Raw genomic sequence first — 19,914 nt, 5'->3', positions numbered from 1 at the left:
TTTATAATTCTTTTTTTCTCCTCTGAATTCTCTCCAATTTGTCTCTCTTTTTAAAAAATGTGGGGCCCGAACGTGAACACAGTTCTGTAATGGAGGCCTCTCTGATGGTGAGTAAAGCAGAATAATGAACCTCGTTACGCCTAATTAATATAACCTATTATGCCAGCTGCCTGTTTGTGCCAGTATCAGTATACTGACTCCACCCTGTCGTTTGTCATCCATTCTAACACCCAGTCTCTTTCCCACAGTCAGGCTCTGCCTCGACAGTATTTCCCCATTCTCAGGTGTTGCATAATATTCATGCCTATGTGTAGCACTTTGCATTTATCTTTATGGAACCTCACCTTATTGATTTCAGCCCATTTCTTCAATTTATTGGGATCATATGTTAGTCCTCTCCTTTGCAATCCCTCTCACTTCAGTAGTGTTCACAGATATAAGGCTTGATCCTTCACTCATTGAAGGCAAACTTTCATAGACTTTTGTGGGAACAAGATTGGGGCCCATATTCTTCACTCCATTCTCCAAGATACTAATGAAAATAGTAATTAACGCTGGTTCTAGAACTAGCCACTGCTAGACATGACTTGATTTCTTCTCCCAGTTTGATATTGTAGCATTTACATAGTGGTTGCCATTAAAAAGTCACCATTTGCCAACCGTTACTGCACTGTTACAGCTAAGGCAGGGGTTCTCAATAGAGATTGCTGTGTTGACACCTCCTGTCCTAGGCTTGACTGTGTAGACAAGCTCCCTTCACACTTACATAACATCCCTGTTATAGGCAACAACAGCAATTGCTCCCACAGATAAGAAACACTGGAAAAGTATTTATGGCCTGCTAGCTCTATTGAGTGCAATAGGTGTTTTGATGTTTTTTTAAAATGTTAATGACACAGACCACTTTTGTTGTTCATTTCAACTCCTCCTCCCCATGCTCCAGAGACCAGCATGGTACATGGATCACAGTGTGGGAACCTCTCATCTAAGGCCTTATAGATTTATTTCCTGAACTACCACATAAATCTGTGAGAGACAAGGTGGGTGAAGCTTTTAAGCTAACTAGAGCTTTTTTTTTTAAGGTATAAGCCCCACTTCACACCACTGTAATGCCTCTATATTAATGGTTTTCTCTAGAGTAATTAAATCAATTTAATTATACCAGTGCAGATATTCCTAATATAGACAATGCCACAGAAAGGTAGAATAAAAACTGCTAAATCAGGGAGCCTGTTACTCGATAACATGTTATAACAGTTGATCTTGCCAATGTAGATAGGATCATACTGTGTTATAATCATATTAACAAATTGTGTTTCAATTCTGAACATGATTAAGGTAAGACCAACTCATTTTATATCAAAGTTGGAGTCAATGTTCTAAAACATGATCCATCAATGCAGATAGGGCCTTACAGTTGTATGTGTTCCCTGATTGTTAAAACAATATTACAGCAGGGCTGCCCAGAGGGGGTGACAAGTAGGGCAATTTGCCCCAGGCCCCGGGCCCCACAGGGGCCCGCACGAGTATGTCGGAGGCTCCCCCTGCCTCCGTCTTCCCCCATCCCCTGGCGTCTCAGCGCGCCGCGTCCGGGAGCGGCCCTGGCCAGTGCTGCAGCGCCGTGGCTCCAGCGCTGTCCGGGGCCGCTCCTGGACGCAGCGGGGGTAAGCGGCATGGTAAGGGGCCGGGCACCCCCCCACCCCATCCCCCACAGCCCTGACCCCCAGCTCCGAGCCCAGCCCCTCAGAGCCGGACACCCCCCGACCCCAACCTCCCCACAGCCCTGACCCCCAGCTCCGAGCCCAGCCCCTCTGAGCAGGACAACCCCCCGGCCCCATTCCCCCCACAGCCTTGACCCCCAGCTCCGAGCCCAGCCCCTCTGAGCCGGACCCCCCGACCCCATCCCCCCCACAGCCCTGACCCCTAGCTCCGAGCCCAGCTCCTCTGAGCCGGACACCCTCCTGACCCCATCTCCCCACAGCCCTGAGCCCAGCCCCTGTGAGTTGGACACCCCCCTGACCCCATCTCCCCACAGCCCTGAGCCCAGCCCCTCTGAGCCAGACACCCCCCTGACCCCATCCCCCCACAGCCCTGACCCCCAGCTCTGAGCCCAGCCCCTCTGAGCTGGACACCCCCCTGACCCCATCTCCCCACATCCCTGAGCCCAGCCCCTGTGAGCCGGGCACTCCCCAACCCAGAGCCCAGCTCCCCACCCAGCCCTGGGCAACAGCAGCACCACCCCCAGGCAGCAACAGCCCATTGGCACCAACCATCACCATCACCCAGCAACAGCCCATTATGTAATTGCAAATGTATACATACTATTAAAGCATTTAATATTTTTAAATAATGTATTGTGACAGACCCAGACCAGTGGGGTACAGGAGTCTGGTAGAGGGCAAATATACTGGTCACTGGATGAGTAGTTTTCTGTTCCCTGAGTGACCAGAGAAGGGGCTGCACTAGAGGAATCAGGAACCTGCTAGAACCAGTTAAGGCAGGCAGGCTAATTAGGACACCTGGAGCCAATTAAGAAGAAGCTGCTAGAATCAATTAAGGCAGGCTAATCAGGGCACCTGGGTTTTAAAAAGGAGATCACTTCAGTTTGTGGTGCGAGTGTGAGGAGCTGGGAGCAAGAGGCGCAAGGAGCTGAGAGTGAGAGTGAGAGTGAGAGTGAGAGTGAGAGTGAGAGTGAGAGTGAGAGGTGAGGGTGAGGGTGAGGGTGAGGTGTGCTGCTGGAGGACTGAGGAGTTATCAGACACCAGGAGGAAGGTCCTGTGGTGAGACTAAGGAAGGTGTTTGGAGGAGGCCATGGGGACGTAGCCCAGGGAGTTGTAGCTGTCATGCAGTTGTTACAGGAGGCACTATAGACAGCTGCAGTCCACAGGGCCCTGGGCTGGAACCCGGAGTAGAGGGCGGGCCTGGGTTCCCCCCAAACCTCCCAATTTACCTGGACTGTGGGTTCTTCCAGAGGGGAAGGTTTCTGGGCTGTTCCCCAACCCACATGGTGAATCTCTGAGGCAAGAAAATCCGCCAATAAGCGCAGGACCCACCAAGATAGAGGAGGAACTTTGTCACAGTATTTAGTGTATTTTCAAATTATTACAAATTAATTTTTGAATGTATTTCACTAGTTATTTTTTTACATTTCCAAATATTTGTTACTATAGTATTGCAACTTTTTTTTATGGAAGGGGCCCCTGAAATTGCTTTGCCCAAGGCCCCCTGAATCCTCTGGGCAGCCCTGTATTACATAATTGAACTATGCTGCATTTAGGCAATGTTCTACCTTTATTTACTTGTTAATGAAGTTCTATGTAAAGTATGACTCTTCTGTTTTGCATATTTATGAATTTTGCTTATAAGGTTTTGAATGCAAGCTTTAAAAATACAACAAGCTAGAAGGTTAATTTGCTCTGGGACAATGAAGATATTTGAAGTGGACCCAAACATATTAATTTAATTTTAAGAAATTAATTAAACCTGAAGATATGTTGTTTTAGCATAAACAAATACCAGCAAGGAAGAAATGACAATTTTTACCTCAACTTACTTAGGGGCCAGAGGATTATTATTAATACAAAAATGTAATAGGCCAGACTCTCACCTAATTTAAATTGGCATGGTTCCATTGAGTTCAATGGAGCTTTGCTGATTTGCATGAGCTGAGGATCTAAACCAGCATACTCAGTGCTAGTGACCTAACACTCAGTTGTGTATTGGCCTAAGTTCAAGGGATATCATTGTTGTATAAAAGATTTAGAACCCAGATGTTCAAAAGGTAATTAAGTACCTAACTCCATTGAAATCAATGGGAGTTACATGCCTAAATACCTTTGAAGAGCTAGGCCCAGGACCCTATGTAAAGGAGGAGTCCCATTCCCTTTAATGTGCACATAATGCCTAGTGGGGCCTCTTGGGACTAAAATGAAGGGTGCTCTACCATTAGTGGCAGAATCCAGCTGGGAATCATGCCATGTAGCAATCGGTTGTACCCACATTTCTGGACAAGCCTGTGCCATGGGTTTATCCATGACATAGCATCTGATATATGTGAAGGGGGCAAAGAGCTTATAGAAGTTGCGGTAGAGGTTCTACTGAATCCATTTCCAAAGGGGGTGCCAAGTTCTAGTACCAACACTCCAGCCGCTGAAAAACAAAAGTGGCCTTAGCCAGGAGCCAAGCAACATAAATGCCAAGCAGCTCAGCAGTTCAGCACCCAGCTGGAAGTTGGCACCCAGGGCGACAGCCCTCCTTGCCCACTCCTAGAAATGGCCCTGGCTGCACATCTAAGGGAGGACCTCCACTTCCAGTCCCAAACCCCATCTGTGGCCCACAAACCACTCAATGCCAGCTGGCAATAGGCTTACCAGAATATCCTGATATGTACATTTTGCTTCCCCAAAAAATATCATGTGAGGTCTTCAATAAAAGCCAGGGTCACACTGGTCATTAACGTGGTTGTAAAATGTATGTACAGATAGTATGTAAGGAGTTATGTATGAAGTGAAAATATGATCATAAAGTCTGTATCAAGGCAGCGCTGATAAACAGGTTTCTGACAGACAAAAGATGTTTATTCACCTGTCTTTCTCAGTCTGCAGGCAATCAAGCATTCTAAGCCATTTACATACAAAGTCAACAGGGGGGATGTGAAATCAACAGGGAGGCAGCACACTGGAGAATAAGCTCCAGGAGGTTATCCTGACTCTGAAGTACAGACAATGAAGTTTGGGGAAGGAGAACGCAAGGATACACTGATTTATCCTGCAGCTAGGAAGTAATTGAGCAATGTGATTACACTGATGAAAACGAGATCATAACTTGCCCTGATTGGAAACTCTGCAAAGGACATTTGCGTGAGATAAACTTCTTTAGACAGAAGGTTAGTCTGTTAAAATCATAATGATTTCTAGACACTAAACTTATTTTATATGTAACCTTTCTGTTTCTATTATCCCTTCTCACTAGATCTTGAATCTTTGATAATCAGTGTATTGCTATTTTCACTATAAATATATCTCAGTGCTCTGGTATTATACAAAGTGCTGATCCTGAGTTGAATCATTGCACATTGTTCCTTTGTGGATAGCAGACCTGTTATTACTGTGAGTGTTCAGTCGATAAGGACCTGGACTCCACAGGGGGACATTTCAAAGGGGCTCAGGTGCTGTGGTACACCTGTTGTTAACTTGCAAGGCAAAGTAAGGGCTGGCATAGCCCAGAGGAGATTGTTTGGGTGGCTGACAGGCTGGTGATGTCAGGGAGCTAGCACCCAGCTAAGCACAAGTAATTCTCCTTCTCACTGGAAACCAGAAGGGGGGGGGTACACAAGGTGATTCACAGTCCTGGGTACCCCGAGGAGCATCACACCATCACAGTGATCTAATGGTGGTGCTCGCCAGCAGGCAATGGCTGTGGCCATATGTAGATCTTATTTACTGAGCTGCCCTCCAGTGCTTAACTTGTATTCTGTGCCTGTGTCAGAAGGATAAACTTCAGGCTCTTCAATGTATTTTTCCACACATTTCCAATAGGCCTGAATCAGACAATATGGATAGTAAAGAAATGGAAAAAAATCAACCTATAGTCCATCTAAAACTGTAAAACCTAGTTATGGCTATAGTACATCAGAACACTGTCCTTGGAAAATTTAACGTTGTAGAGACCCTCATAAGTATCACTCATTATGGGCTTGAAGCTGCATCCATTGAACAATCTAGTGCAGTGATACTCAGACATCAGCGGTTCAGGAGCCAAATTAGCGATCAACATTACCCAAAAGAGCCACAGTAGTGTGAATTCATTGTTTCATTTACTATAGTACTATATATTCATATTCAAACAGTATGATGGGGAAATATTTAATTTTATATATTATTCTCACAGCAAATAGGTTAATAACTTAGTGCAAGTTGATACCTTAATTGGTTAATAACAGTAAAAGCATCCTGATTAGTTAATAACTTTAATATCATGTGCTGCAAAGAGCCGCATGAGAGACATTAAAGAGCCACTTGCAGCTCATGACTCTCAGCCTGAGTATCACTGATCTAGTGCAATACAGATAAATTTCAAAAATACTAATAATACTGATTGATGTCTGTGACGTTACACCCCATAAGACTTTATGCAAATATGCTTATGAATGTATATATGCTGGAATATGTTTTAAATAGTCTTAGTAAGCCATTTGGTCAGCTTCTTGAGAAAGGAATGTGCAAGTCCATTGTGACGGGTTGGATCACAGAAACCCCCTTGGGGCTGCCAACTGATGTGCCAAGAATACTTCTGCCCCTGATTTCCTGCCCTGGCAGCTTGGGACTTCAGTGCCCTGCCTGGTTTGAGCCAGACCCGCTAGCCTGCTGCAAACCCAGACCCAGGTCTGAACCACTTCCCCTAACAGCTGTAGACTTAATTGAAAGCAGCTTAAGAAGTGTTCCTGTCTTTAACACTCAGATACCCAGCTCCCAATGGGGTCCAAACCCCAAATAAAGCTTCTACAGGGTAAACTCATAAATTGTTCGCCCTCTATAACACTGATAGAGAGATATGCACAGCTGTTTGCCCCCCCCCCCAGGTATTAATACATACTCTGGGTTAATTAATAAGTAAAAAGTGATTTTATTAAATACAGAAAGTAGGATTTAAGTGGTTCCAAGTAACAGCAGACAGAACAAAGTGAATTACCAAGCAAAATAAAATAAAACACACAAGTCTATGCCTAATACAGTAAGAAAACTGAATACAGATAAAACCTCACCCTCAGAGGTGCTCCAGTAAGCTTCCTTTTACAAACTAGTCTCCTTCTAGTCCGGGTCCAGCAATCACTTACACCCCCCTGTAGTTACTGTCCTTTGTTCCAGTTTCTCTCAGGTATCCTTGGGGATGGAGAGGCTATCTCTTGAGCCAGCTGAAGACAAAATGGAGGGGTCTCCCAGGGGTTTAAATAGGCTTTCTCTTGTGGGTGGACACCCCTCCCTCCTCCTGTGTAGAATTCCAGCTACAAGATGGAGTTTTGGAATCACATGGGCAAGTCACATGTCCATGCATGACTCAGAACTTACAGGTAGCAGCCATGGTTCACATGCTACCTTGAACATCCTCATGTAGACTTCTTATGTGGACTGGAGCCTTCCAAGATCCATTGTCCGTTAAGTCCTTCTTGATTGGGCACTTAACTTGCAAATTCCTTTCTAAAGAAGCTGACCAAATGCCTTACTAAAGCTATTTAAAATCAAGCAAGTATACAGCCAATATTCATAACTTTGAATACAACAATGACACATGCATACAAATAGGATGAATATATTCAGTAGATCATAACCTTTACATAGATATGTTACATGGCATATGTAGCATAAAACACATTCCAGTTATGTCATATATACATTCATAAGCATATTTCCATAAAGTCTTATGGGGTGCAACGTCACAATGTCAATGTGAAAAGTTCCACTGACTGCAATGGCTCAGGATCAGTTGTTCTCTGTGAGTACATGGTAGAATTTTGTTGTTAGGGAATGATTATGAAGATTAAAAAACCTGTTCCTTACCGGTGGAAAAGTAGTGTCTAGTTCCCTGTCACTTTTCAAACCTGGCGACAGCTGTAGCACTATCAGCTTTTATTTCTCCAGTCCTAGGTTTTTCTTAGGATCTTATCAATAGACACCTGTTGTCCAGATAACCTACCTTCCAAATTACCAATCTCTAAACACAACTCATTCAAGGAGGCTCTTTCAAAGAGGTTTGTCCTTAGCTTTGGGATATTTTAAGAGTTGAGCAGTACTGAGCAGTATTTTTAAACAAGAGTGTCTCGTAATTTTTATGGGGTTTTACAATATTTAGAGCTTTTCTGCCGAAGCATCACATTCAGAAGTATCACAACTGGGTGATCATTCATGTTTTGAGGCTTAACACTGGAAACCCATGTATCAAAGGGAGAATAGTCCCATAGCTTTCTAAAGCCCCACTATTGATATTTTTCAAACTGCAAAAATTTAACCTGGGGAATCTCCCTGTTTTCACTCTAAGTCTTGTCTTAGGATCAAAAGCAGAGATTTGAGAATTAAAATAATAATACTGGCCTATCTCAGAGGCGTACTGTGAGTATTGGACTCTGAGTAACATGCTAATTGTTAATTAACTTACAAAACAGTTTGAAAATGCCAAATGCTACAAATGTTGTTATTAACAATATAAATAAGCTTGACAGAATTAGATTTTTTTTGGACAAATAATATCAATGTTTATTTGTAAGCTTTATTTTTATCTATTTAAATTTTCACAGTTGTGCAAAATTATGGGTTGTAAGCATTTTTATTTCTATTTTTCTCAATTTAAATGTTCACAGTTGTAGGAAATTGCGGGGGGAGGGTCAGACAATTATTTAATGACAGAAGACATTGAGATTAAAAAGTGAAAGCTTTATAACCATTAATACACAAATTGTCAACGTTACATGTCAACGTATACAAATTAAACAGCCTTAAATCAAACTCTACATTCTCTAGCAGCATTTTTGTTACTTTGCCTGTCTGTAAACTTCAATTATTATCAATGGAAACATTTTGTCAGATTGTGCATGTACGGTGAAATCAATGTTTATTGACATTTACCAATAAAAATCTAATCCTTTCAAAGCTAAGCTGTAACTGGGGAAGCCTGATTCCTCCTATGCATGTGCACTATACCAGGGGTTCTCAACCTTTTTCTTTCTGAGGCCCTCCCAACATGCTATAAAAACTCCACAGCCAACCTGTGCCACAACAATGGGTTTTCTGCATATAAAAGCCAGGGCCGACGTTAGGGGGTAGCAAGCAGGGCAATTGCCATATCACAGGGGCTCCCGTGAAGCTAAGTTGCTCAGGACCCCAGGGTTCAGCCTATCTAACGCTGGCCCTGCTTGGTGGCCCCCCTGAAACCTGCTCGTGGCCTCCCAGGGGGCCCCGGAACCTGGTTGAGAACCGCTGCACTATACCATCTTCAAATGTCACCAGAGTATGTTTATTTTCTGAAACTTTTCCAGGTAATTAGTGCTGGGAAATACCCACTCTGAATCTATCCAGGTGTGATTCAATACCCCCCGTTTGGAATTCATTGCTTTATTCTATTGAAATGGAAGGATTTTTTGTCTTGGCAATTTAAGCCTTCCAGGTTAAATATTAGTTTAAGTATGTTTGCTTCATTATCCACCACAGCACTCAAAGGTAGTTTGCTGTTGGGATCATGGGGACCACAGAACTAAAAAGAAAATGTTACTTTGTACTAACAGTCACAGGACCTGATCGTACAACCCTTCCACACGTGCATAATCCTGACTAGTGCAAATAAGGGTTGTGGGATCAGGCCCATAACTAGTGACCCACATACAAGAGCAATTTTAAAAGAAACAAATGTTATAATAACAAAATAAGGATAAAAACTGTACATCGCACACACACAGAGTCAGTTACGCTAGATTTACCTTGATGTAAGCCAGAGCAGAAATTTGGCCCAAGAACTTTAAACATTTCTATCTGTCAAAAAAAAGACAGCTCTGGTAGAGGAGTTTGATCAAGGACACACACTTCCGATACAGATAGGCTATCTGTTGTCTTCACTGGTTCAGTCAGGTGCAGTTACTATCAGCTTTTTCAAAACTGAAGTGAATGCTTAGCTCTGTGAGTTAGCGAAACTATTTATAGCTTTATTTTGAACATGCTGTTTGTGTTACTGTGATTAGGCTCCATTCTGTGGAGGGAGAAAAATGACTGCTTTAGACTTGATCATATGTAAAAAAAGAAAACAAATTAGTTTAAAATAAATTAAGCCATCTTAAGATATGAAACAAAAGCCATGTTAGGTATGAGAGCCATTTTCCAATGGTCAAGTTTAACAGAACAATTGCTGCATCTTAATTGCAGACATCCCCTATTCAGAACTCCAACCTAATTGTTATCTTAGATTTTATAGCACTCACCACCATAGTATCTAATCACTCTATTAAAAGCAGATCTTTCTTCCAAGGCCTACTAATTTTCATTTTTCTCCCTCCGCAGGGAGCATATTATTAAATGCTCGTCACTGTGCTCATGAGCTATAGTCTGCAGGACAGATGCTATACAAAGCATGGACTGATTGTTAACTCTTAAACAGTTGCTGGATCAAGTCCTAGACTTGGTCAGAAAAAGATGATTATGGTGAGATGTATTGATGACTTGCCCCTGCTCCCCCTGCGTCCATGTTTACTGATGAAACTATAATTTATTCACAACAAAATAATCTTAACTATTACGGGGAGTAGATGGGGCACTAACTCTGTAAGTGATCACTTCTAACTTCTAACTTCCCCAACGTCCTGGAGGACAGATAAGGAAAAAACAAAAGACTAAGAGACAGATCCTCAGCTGGCATCAGTTGTCATTTCTCCTTTGACTTCAAATGGGGCTCTGGTACAATCTACACCAGCTGGGTATCTTCCCCTTAATACCTGAGGGCCTGATCCTGCAAAGTCATGTAGACTTAGGTGAGCAGCCATCGAAACTACTGGTATAAGTAAATGTATTTACATATAGAAGTATTTGCAGAATCGAGCCTTAACTATGGAATGCCACCTATCCTGAGTCATGGTGATTTCATGGTGCATTAACAAAAGTTACAACTGTCCTAATATATGAAATCTTCACTAACATCCACTAAGTGAGCACAAGACAGAGTAGCCAGTAATCTCCCTGTCAGAAAGTGGCTCTAGTAGTCAAGAAAAGAAAATCTAGCTGAGATCCCACTTTTTCTCATTAACTAAAGCAAATATTTACCAGTGCTTAACTTGTTGCTTACTCTTATTTTTTTCAGGATAAAGAGCAAAAAAACTGTCCCGTATCAGTTCCCAGCTTTCCTGCAATGCTCAGGTTGAGTTAGTTCTGTGTTCTATTTCTACTCTTACGGACTGTCAGGATTCCAAAATGTTGCAATAGTAAAGAAAAAACTATCTGTTTTTCAAGGAACAAAAATTACACAATAATCTCACTTTTGGCATCTCACTGGAGGGAACAGTAACAACCCCCAAAGAAAACAATGAACAAAACCTTGAAGATGTGTACATTCCTGAGCTACCACATGGTCTTCTTACTGTCGCCCTTGCTCTTCCTTCTCCACATCACCCCATGTCTGTTTATGCCCATTGTGGTATCATGTCAAATCTAGATAGTGCACTTTTCAGGGCAAGGATCATATTTTTTACTTGTTTTTGTGAAGAATTTGTTAAAATTAGTTACCACTAATTATGATACTAGATTTTTTGATTCCCCAGTTTTACATCAACTGCAAGACTTTGTAACGTGCCACATTTTATCATGAGCTATTTCCAGCATATACACATTGTGCTGCCAACTTCTATTCACAGAAACATCATGGAAGTTTTAAGGGGGGAAAAAAGCACTTTTGTGTGAAAAGTACAGTATAGAAAAGATATGTAAAGAGAGAAAATATTGCAATATATAGCCCAGAATATGCCTTTCTTATTACTACTTCTTATTACTAATTTTTCAGAGAAGTTTTCCCTTGTAAAATAACTCTGAAAAGTACAGATCCATGTTTCCAGGTTCAACTATCACATTTTTTTTTTCAAGTTGGCAAGGTTGAACTCTGTCACAAAACAGAAAATTGAGCCAAAACACCAGCTATATTTTCCAGCTCTTGGAGATATATCGTCCCAATCCTACACATACTGTGCCTAACTTTAAACATGAGTAGTCCTATTGACTCAATGGGATTACTCATCAGATTAAGGTTAAATTTGAAGGATTGGAATTTATATCAGCGGAACAAAAATGAGTTGTAAAAAGATTGCAGTGCAGTCTTGAATACATAGGACTGCATTGTAAAGTGATTGCTATATGCACATTTTTGTGGCCATGTAAGGTGTTATGACTGCATTGCCAAGGAACTTGATTGGCAACCTAAGAAGGATTTTGTCAGTGTGGTAAACAGCATAGATTTTACCCTAAAGCAATAAGTAACACACTATTTCCAGAGAGTAGTATCTTATTCTTGCTAGGATTTGTGTTTTCATTAACTTTTTTTGCTGCCTTTCATCATCAACCTGTGTATATCTGATAGGCATTATTATTATTTTGTTTTTTATATCAATGGTCTTAGTACCAAACAGCCCAAAACAAGGATCAGGGCCCCACTGTACTAGGTACTATACAAACAAATATCATAAAGATAATCCATACTCGAGGGATCACAATCTAGGATTTAGGCTAGCGTTTCTCAGATGTGGCCACCAGGGGCTTTTCTTGTGGCCACAGCCTCCGGGGCTGGGAGGGGAGGGCAAAGTAGCGCCCCCTCCCCCTCTAGGGGTGCCAGGTTTTCGACCGGAACGCCCAGTCATAAAGGGATCCTGGTGGCTCTAGTCAGCACCGGTGACCGGGCCATTAAAAGTCCAGTTGGTGTGGGGCTGGCAGGCTCCCTATCTGGCTCCACACGGCTCCCCAGAAGTGGCGACATGTCCCTTGGATCCTAGGCAGAGGGACAGCCACAGGGGCTTCGTGTGCTGCCCCGTCCCGCCTCGAGCGCTGGCTCCACAGCTCCCATTGGCCGCGGGCAGAGGCAGCATGCAGAACTGTCTGGCCGTGCCTCCACCTATGAGCCAAGGGATATGTCACCGCTTCCCAGGAGTCACATGAGGTAAGCCCCGCCTGGACCTCACACCCCTTCCTATGCCCCAGCCCCCTCCCCTGAGCCCCCTCCCCCACCCCACCCCAAATTCCCTCCCAGAGCCCACACCCCTCACCCCCTCCTGTGCCCCAACCCCCAGCCCTGAGTTCCCTCCTGCACCCAAACACCCTCCCTGAGCCCATACCCCTCACCCCCTCCTGTGCCCCAACCCCCTGCCCCAGCTCAGAACCCCTTTCCGCACCCCAAACACCTCATCCTCGGCCCCACCTGAGTCCACACCCCCAGCCAGAGCCCTCACCCCCCCTTGCACCTCAACACCCTGCCCCAGCCCAGATCCCCCTCATTTCTGGTCCCACCACACAGCCCACACCCCCAGCCCAGAGCCCGTACCTCTTCACACATCCCAACCCCCTGCCTCAGCCTGGAACCCACTTTTTTTTAGGAAAAAGTGTGAGAGCAACCACCAGCAAGAGTTGGTGGCCGCACTCTGAGGCCACCAAAACATGGGTCCTGAGAACCCCTGATTTAGGCACTGCACAAAAAGGCACGGCTCAATCCTGCAAGATGCTGAGCACTCTGTGCAGTTCAGAGAAACACCTAAGCACATGCTTAACTTTAAGCAGATGAGTAATCCCTGACCATCTAAAATTGAGCTAAAGCTGTTATCCAACATCTACAGTAGAAAAGAGTTGAGTAATAATAAAATAATAGGTACAGTATTAACTTTTCCTTGTCATGAAACTTGCTTCCTGATAAAGTGGTCCCCTCAATGAGAAGGCTAGAGCACCCTTGTCCCTAGAACATATGATGAAATGGGGAGGCCAAGAAAACTATCTAATTTTCTGAACAGACTGTTTATATGTCACAACAGTACTGATGAGTGGGAGGAGTCATGTGTCATAATAAAAACAATGAGGCATGCCAACTATGATCTACTCCCATTGTATGTCCTGTGTGAGCTTTATTATACATCAGTGAAGTGGAACCACAGACAGGTCACCAGGGCCACCCAGAGGATTCAGGGGGCCTGGGGCAACGCAATTTCGGAGGCCCCTTCCATAAGAAAAAGTTGCAATACTATAGAATACTATTCTCGTGGGGGCCCCTGCAGGGCCTGGGACAAATTGCCCCACTTGCCCCCCCTCCTCTGGGCGGCCCTGCAGGTCACTAGTACAGTTGAAGAAGTGGGTATTTACCCACGAAAGCTCATGCTCCTATACGTCTGTTAGTCTACTAGTCTATAAAGTGCCACAGGACTCTTTGCTGCTAGTACAGCTGAAGAGGTCATGCAGGAGGGCAGCTAGTGATGGGGGAAACTAAAGATTCAGAGTCTGTTAGGTTTGGGCTGCCAATTTAGCACTATTCACACAAAATATTTTTTAAAAAATCAGGGGGGGGAAGTGTAATAGAAGGGGCTGTAAAACTGGGAGAACAAGGGTTGAGACACTGCCTGAGTCCCATGACAGATACAGAATATGGGTGGCAAAAATGGCAATGACAGAATATTTTATTAAGCTGCTAAAACTGCAGCATGGTTCTGAGGATACAGCACTAGACTGGGAGTCTGGAGACTTGGGTTCGAGGGTTAGCTCCGCCACCAAACTTTTATGTGATCTTGGGCAAGTAACTGTGGCTCAGCTTCCCCATCTGTAAAATGGGTGTGATGGTACTTGCTTCCTTTTATAAAGTGCTTTGAGATCTATGGCTCAAAAGTACTACATAAGAGCTAAGCATGGATACCATTCTTCCCAGATCGCAGGGACACCCGGCTGATGGACACATTGGAAATGGGTTCAAATAAATACACAGACGTACTGAAACTTTCAGAACACCCATGGCTCTCAGTTTAACTCTGTGCTTACCATTTAGAATGGAACCATCAGGCAGCTGGGTGAACTTTGACATTTTTATATTTTTTTTCTTAGTTAAATTGCAGCAGGTTGGACTAATGGAGTATATAGCCACATGTGAACATAAGGAAAGGGATAAGAGAAAATATTAGCTTCTTCTTTAGCACTATATGATACTCTTCCTCCATGAATGGACAATGCTCCTTGTCATGTTACTGTATTGTATAGATTTGCTGTCAGAGCAGGCAATGGCCTCCTTAGAGGAAATGCCAAATTTGAATGCATCTCCTTTATCAATGTCATCGTTCTATGACTAAAAAGACAACAGCATTTTGCATGCACTGTGGAGCAAGGATAATCTGTATTCCGGTTTTTCTAGGTATTAATTTTATAAACGTGGAAGCTCATGCACTATGGTGATGGGAAGGTTGGGGGAGGGAGAGAGAGAGATTCTTCCCTTTGCACAAAACTGCAGAGAGATTTAACAGGATGGAATCGGTAAGTTTCCTCTTTAAAAATTCAGCATTCATTAGCATCTGCTGAACAAAGGCAAAAATGTCAATTGAAAGGGAGTGTCAGTAATAACATACCTGCTCTCCCACTGCTGTGCTTTCACAGAGTTGTAAAGAAAGAAAACTGCAATTTTGCCTGATGTGAGTATAATGCTTAACCCAATGGCTGCAAGAAAACAGTCAGAGAAGAACTCCAGGAAAACTTCTGAGGCTTCATCTTCAGAAGAAGAGACTGGAGACATGGAAGACCAGGAGGACAAATAAGCAGAGAGTAACTTGGGCAGGTTTTGCTCTCAAGAATGTCTACATGGGGCTACTTACATGTCCCTCTTAGGCAGAAGAGTCCTGGTTTTTCAAAAGCTGCATCCTTCACATTCCAACATTATTGAATGCAATTTTTTGCTAAATTTGCTGGGCCTGAACCTGTCTCCTCTGCCCACTCTTTGTTATCTTACAATCCAAACAAAAATAGAGCAGTATTAACAAGGTGTGAGCTAAACTTCACAATTCAGTCAAACTTCCCCTCCCTTTCTTGCATTGGCATCATGTCTGTTCAGACTGTAAGCTCTTAAAGGAAGAGATTTTGTCTTCTTGTCTTTCAGGAGGGTGCCTAATGCACTGTTGGCTTTATACAAAAGATAACTAATAATTATGTAATATTCGATTGCCCTTTTGTTAGAAGGAGAGACTGGTGCAATCCAACTTACTTACAAAGACTGTACACAAAGTCCTGCTTCCTTGAACACAGTAGGAACAAACAACACCAGGTAGTTTCCTTGCTCACAACTTCAAAACCCGCCTTTACAGCCAATCCTGTGCTCCAAGGAACTATGTCTTTTGCTCACCCTCAGGACCACTCTGACAACTACCTCTCTTGCTGTCTGCAGCTAGCTTTCTTTTGGTTTTCTCATTGCTTTTGGCCTCTCACACACACAGCTGCAACCAATCAATCCACAAGCTCCTGCATTTGTAATCAGTCCCCAGGAAAACCCAAGGCTTATCTTCTGCTCAGGACTTGCCATACTGGCCAGTGACTTCTATTGCTTCAGCTATCACTACACTAAAGAAGCTAAATTGTTCCCTCCCTTTAGCCTGAATGAAGGGTACTTAGTACATCCATTGACTTTAACCATGTCTGAGGTAATATATTTTATTGGACCAACTTCTGTTGGTGAGAGGCAAGTTTTCTAGCTACACAGAGCTCTTCTTCAGGTCTGGAGACCAGGGTCTGGAGTCCTGAAGAAGAGCTGTGTGTAGCTCAAAAGCTTCTTTCTTTCATCAGCAGAAGTTGGTCCAATAAAAAGATATTACCTCACCCACTTCGTCTCTCTAATATCCTGGAACTAACACAGCTACAATAACACTGTATTTAACAGGTCTGTAATTTATCTATAGATCAAAGACATGCCTGATGGCAGCCATTAGCACCTTCCAGCATAACAATAATATATTTGCATTTGCCCTTCTCCCGCTTACTTTTGCACTGCACAGTGAAACCCGTACAAGCAATTACCTTTATGAGGCAAATACCTGAATTAAGAGACAGCCCAAAAATCTGAATTCAGTTCGGCTACACCAGGGGTGGCCAAACGTACTGACCCTCTGAGCCGCATCTGACAATCTTCAGAAGTTTGAGAGCTGGGGCACAACTGCAAGGGCTTGGGGCTTCAACCCCACTCCTGCTGAAGCCTCGAGGCCCAGCAGGCACGCCCTGCGGGGCTGAAGCCCCAAGACACCCCCCCCACACACACAAACACTGGGCAGAAGTTACTACCCCACCATCCCCCTGCAAGGCAGAGATCCCAAGCTCTCTTGCCCCTCCCCCCCGGTCTGGTAGGTGGAGAATGGGAGGAATGTGGGGGGCTCTGCAAGCTGAACTTTAACTGTAAAAGAGCCGCATGTGGCTCGCAAGCCACAGTTTGGCCATCCCTGTGCTACACCTTTATTAGGTGGCCACGTTGGTGGAGCAGCCAATTTTTGTTGGTCCCTTGTATGAAATGTAACTATTCCTGCTCTTCCCTTTCTTTCTTCTCACCCCCTCCATTTCATGCCCAAATATTGATGCCAGGGAGGGAGAGGAGGTGTTTAGGGTGGCTCATGAGTGTAGAACTAAAGATCAATGGGATGAAACTGAGCGCAAGAAAATGTGGGCTTGAGAAAGAAGACAGGGAGATCTAACGGTGAGTTTTACGAGGCTCTTACTGAGAGTGGTGGAAGTTCTATAACAAGAGTAATTTAAAACTAGACTTAGCAAAGCCCTGGAGAATATACCACAATAGACCCTTTCCCTGGGAATCAGCAAATTAACAAAATAAGTCCTGGTCTACCCTTAAAAATTAGATTGACCTACCTATGTCACTCAGGGCTGTGAAAAATGTCATGCCTCTAGTGCAGTGGTTAGGTCAACCTAACCCCTGGTGCAGACACAGCTAGGTGGATGGAAGAAATTTCCCCTCAACCTAGCTCCCTTCTTCTCCCAAACTAGCTACCTCCTCTTGGAGAGGTGGATTTACTACATGGGCAGAGCTGGAGCTGAGCCACTGGAGCGCTTGTAGTGTAGACATAACCCCACAGAGCAAACACAATAATACAGACGGTGATACAACATCACAGAACTGTCTCTGTTCATTCAGTAACCATTTATGATAATTCGGCTTGTTCTGTGACCATTAGTAAACTCTTGGTAATATGAGATCTCACTTACATACTTGGCTCTTAAATCTCTGTGGCAGGAGCAAACCTACACCACGGAGGGAATGGACTAGCTGAGCTAACACCTGCAGCAGTACTATGGAGCACAGAAGTGCCGCATCGATGGAAACCCAAAGCTGCTCTGCACAGCAGCATCTTACAGAATAAACTGCCCGTTGTCGTCACATGCAATGGGATTAAACTGATCGCTGATGAATTGTAAAGAGGGGAAAGTTAATGGGTTTGTAAACATTGCTTATTGTGAGCTTGCCAGACTTGAAGGGTCAATGGGAATACTAGCTAGCAAAGACAACCAGCTGATTCGTACTGTACAGTGATTTGGAGGGATTAATCTGAAGCACGTAGCAGCCAACCAGAGTCTGTGCATGAGCATGTGCCCCAAGGAAATGTGTTTGTAAAAAGGGGGGGGTGGCTTTGACAGCCGAGCCTGGTAAAAACCAAACAGTAACAGACAGAAATTATTTCAGAGTAGCTGGCAATGCCAACATGAAAACGTGACAATGCAAACACAGCCAGTCGCTGCCTCAGTTACCTTTGTGACCTAAAACCAAGGCAGTTTAACCTACGCTCACATTCTCACCACTTCCTGGCACCCTGGCCCATCTCATTCTTCCCCTCCCACAACCACTCACCACACACACACACCATCCAATCCGCTCCTCTTCCCCAACCCAACCACAGGGAGGGTGAGAGGGACTTGGCCGCTGGTCCCAGGATTCTTACAGCCTGGGGAGCAGCACTAGGCTCTTCCCTGGCCCCTTCAGGGAATGAGAGGGGCTCCAGCCAGGAAAATCAGCTCAAGCCTTCTCTCCTCTTTCCCACACGAGAAGGTGGCCAAAGCCACAGGCATCTTCTCTTCCTCTCCAAGCCCAGGAAGGCCTCTACGGAAGTAGGCAATCCTTTGTTCTCATTCCCCTTTCGGAGGCCAGAGAACACGAAACTGCTAGGACATTTTCTCACCCCTCATGGCAGGGGCAGGGGTTTTCCAGTACCAGGGAGACAAGTGTACAATGGTTCTGGGGGTTCAGCATAGAACTGTATGCAGGATGAGTAGGAGCACTACTTGGTACTTCCCTCTGCTCAGGCTCACATGCCACTGAGCTGGCCACACATCTGGTCTTGTGGTTCAGAAAAGGGGCTAGCTCATCAGGTGAAGGCCTGGCTGCCCAATCAGTAGGAAAGATGACCTGTTTTCCCTTTCCCTAGTGTCCCCAGTCTGTGACCATGATCAGTCTCAGGAAAACTTGAACACAATAGCTTTGGTTTAGACAGCCAAGCCTTGGGAAAGATCCAGCGCTTTGTGATCACTGAGGGAAGGAAAAGTCTGTCACTACAGAAGACCCTGGTCCTGGGTTCCTCAAGAAGGGGCAAATCCTGCTTCCTCATTCATGGAAGACCCTGAACACAGAGGAAATTGAACAATTCTGCTGCATGGGGGCAAGGAGAGCGGGATGAGGACAGTTTGCCAAGGGGCTTACATGCTTTGGGTCCCATAAAATACACCGCCTGTGTCCCAGTGTGGAGGGCGACGTGAGGGGCAGGCTGGGGGAAAGGTTTGGCTGGTGGATCTGTGACCATACTGATTTCTTGACCCAACTCTCCCATGTCTCTGATGGGGGGAATATCAGGCACAGGGGCTACTATAATTCTGAGGTTGCAGTAGTTACACAAAGTGGCCTGGTAGGGAAGATTCCTCAGGATTTACTTGAGCTGTACAATGGGTCCAGGCCAGTACACTGTGGTTCTAGTCTGAAAAGCGATTCCGTAAGACTGGCAGCTTTTTACTCACCAGATGTGTATGTTCAGAGTCACATCTGCTGACAGCAGCGACTTCAGATAACTCTATACCACTTCTTACTCTTTCTAGCTAACTCTGTAGATCCAAAAGAGCTGACTGCCAGAAGCTGAGCCTGGATGACAGGGGATGGATATCCACTTGATAATGGCCCTGTTCTGGTCATTAGCTCTGACGCATCAGGCACTGGCCACTGTCAGAAGACAGGATACTGGGCTAAATGGACCAGTGGTGTGACCCAATATGGCTGTTCTTATGAGAGAGAGTGTCAGATTCAATTCCTTCTTGTACATCATCATCAGAATTCTAATTACGGGCCCCATCATTTACATCATTTATAGTGCAAGCCCACTATAGGCAATAGAGTTACACAAGTGTCACC

The sequence above is a fragment of the Emys orbicularis genome, chromosome 1 (genome assembly GCF_028017835.1).
Source record: "Emys orbicularis isolate rEmyOrb1 chromosome 1, rEmyOrb1.hap1, whole genome shotgun sequence".
NCBI classification, from domain to species: Eukaryota; Metazoa; Chordata; order Testudines; family Emydidae; genus Emys; species Emys orbicularis.
The sequence above is the reverse complement of the archived record's forward strand: the minus strand, read 5'-3'. Positions refer to the sequence as shown.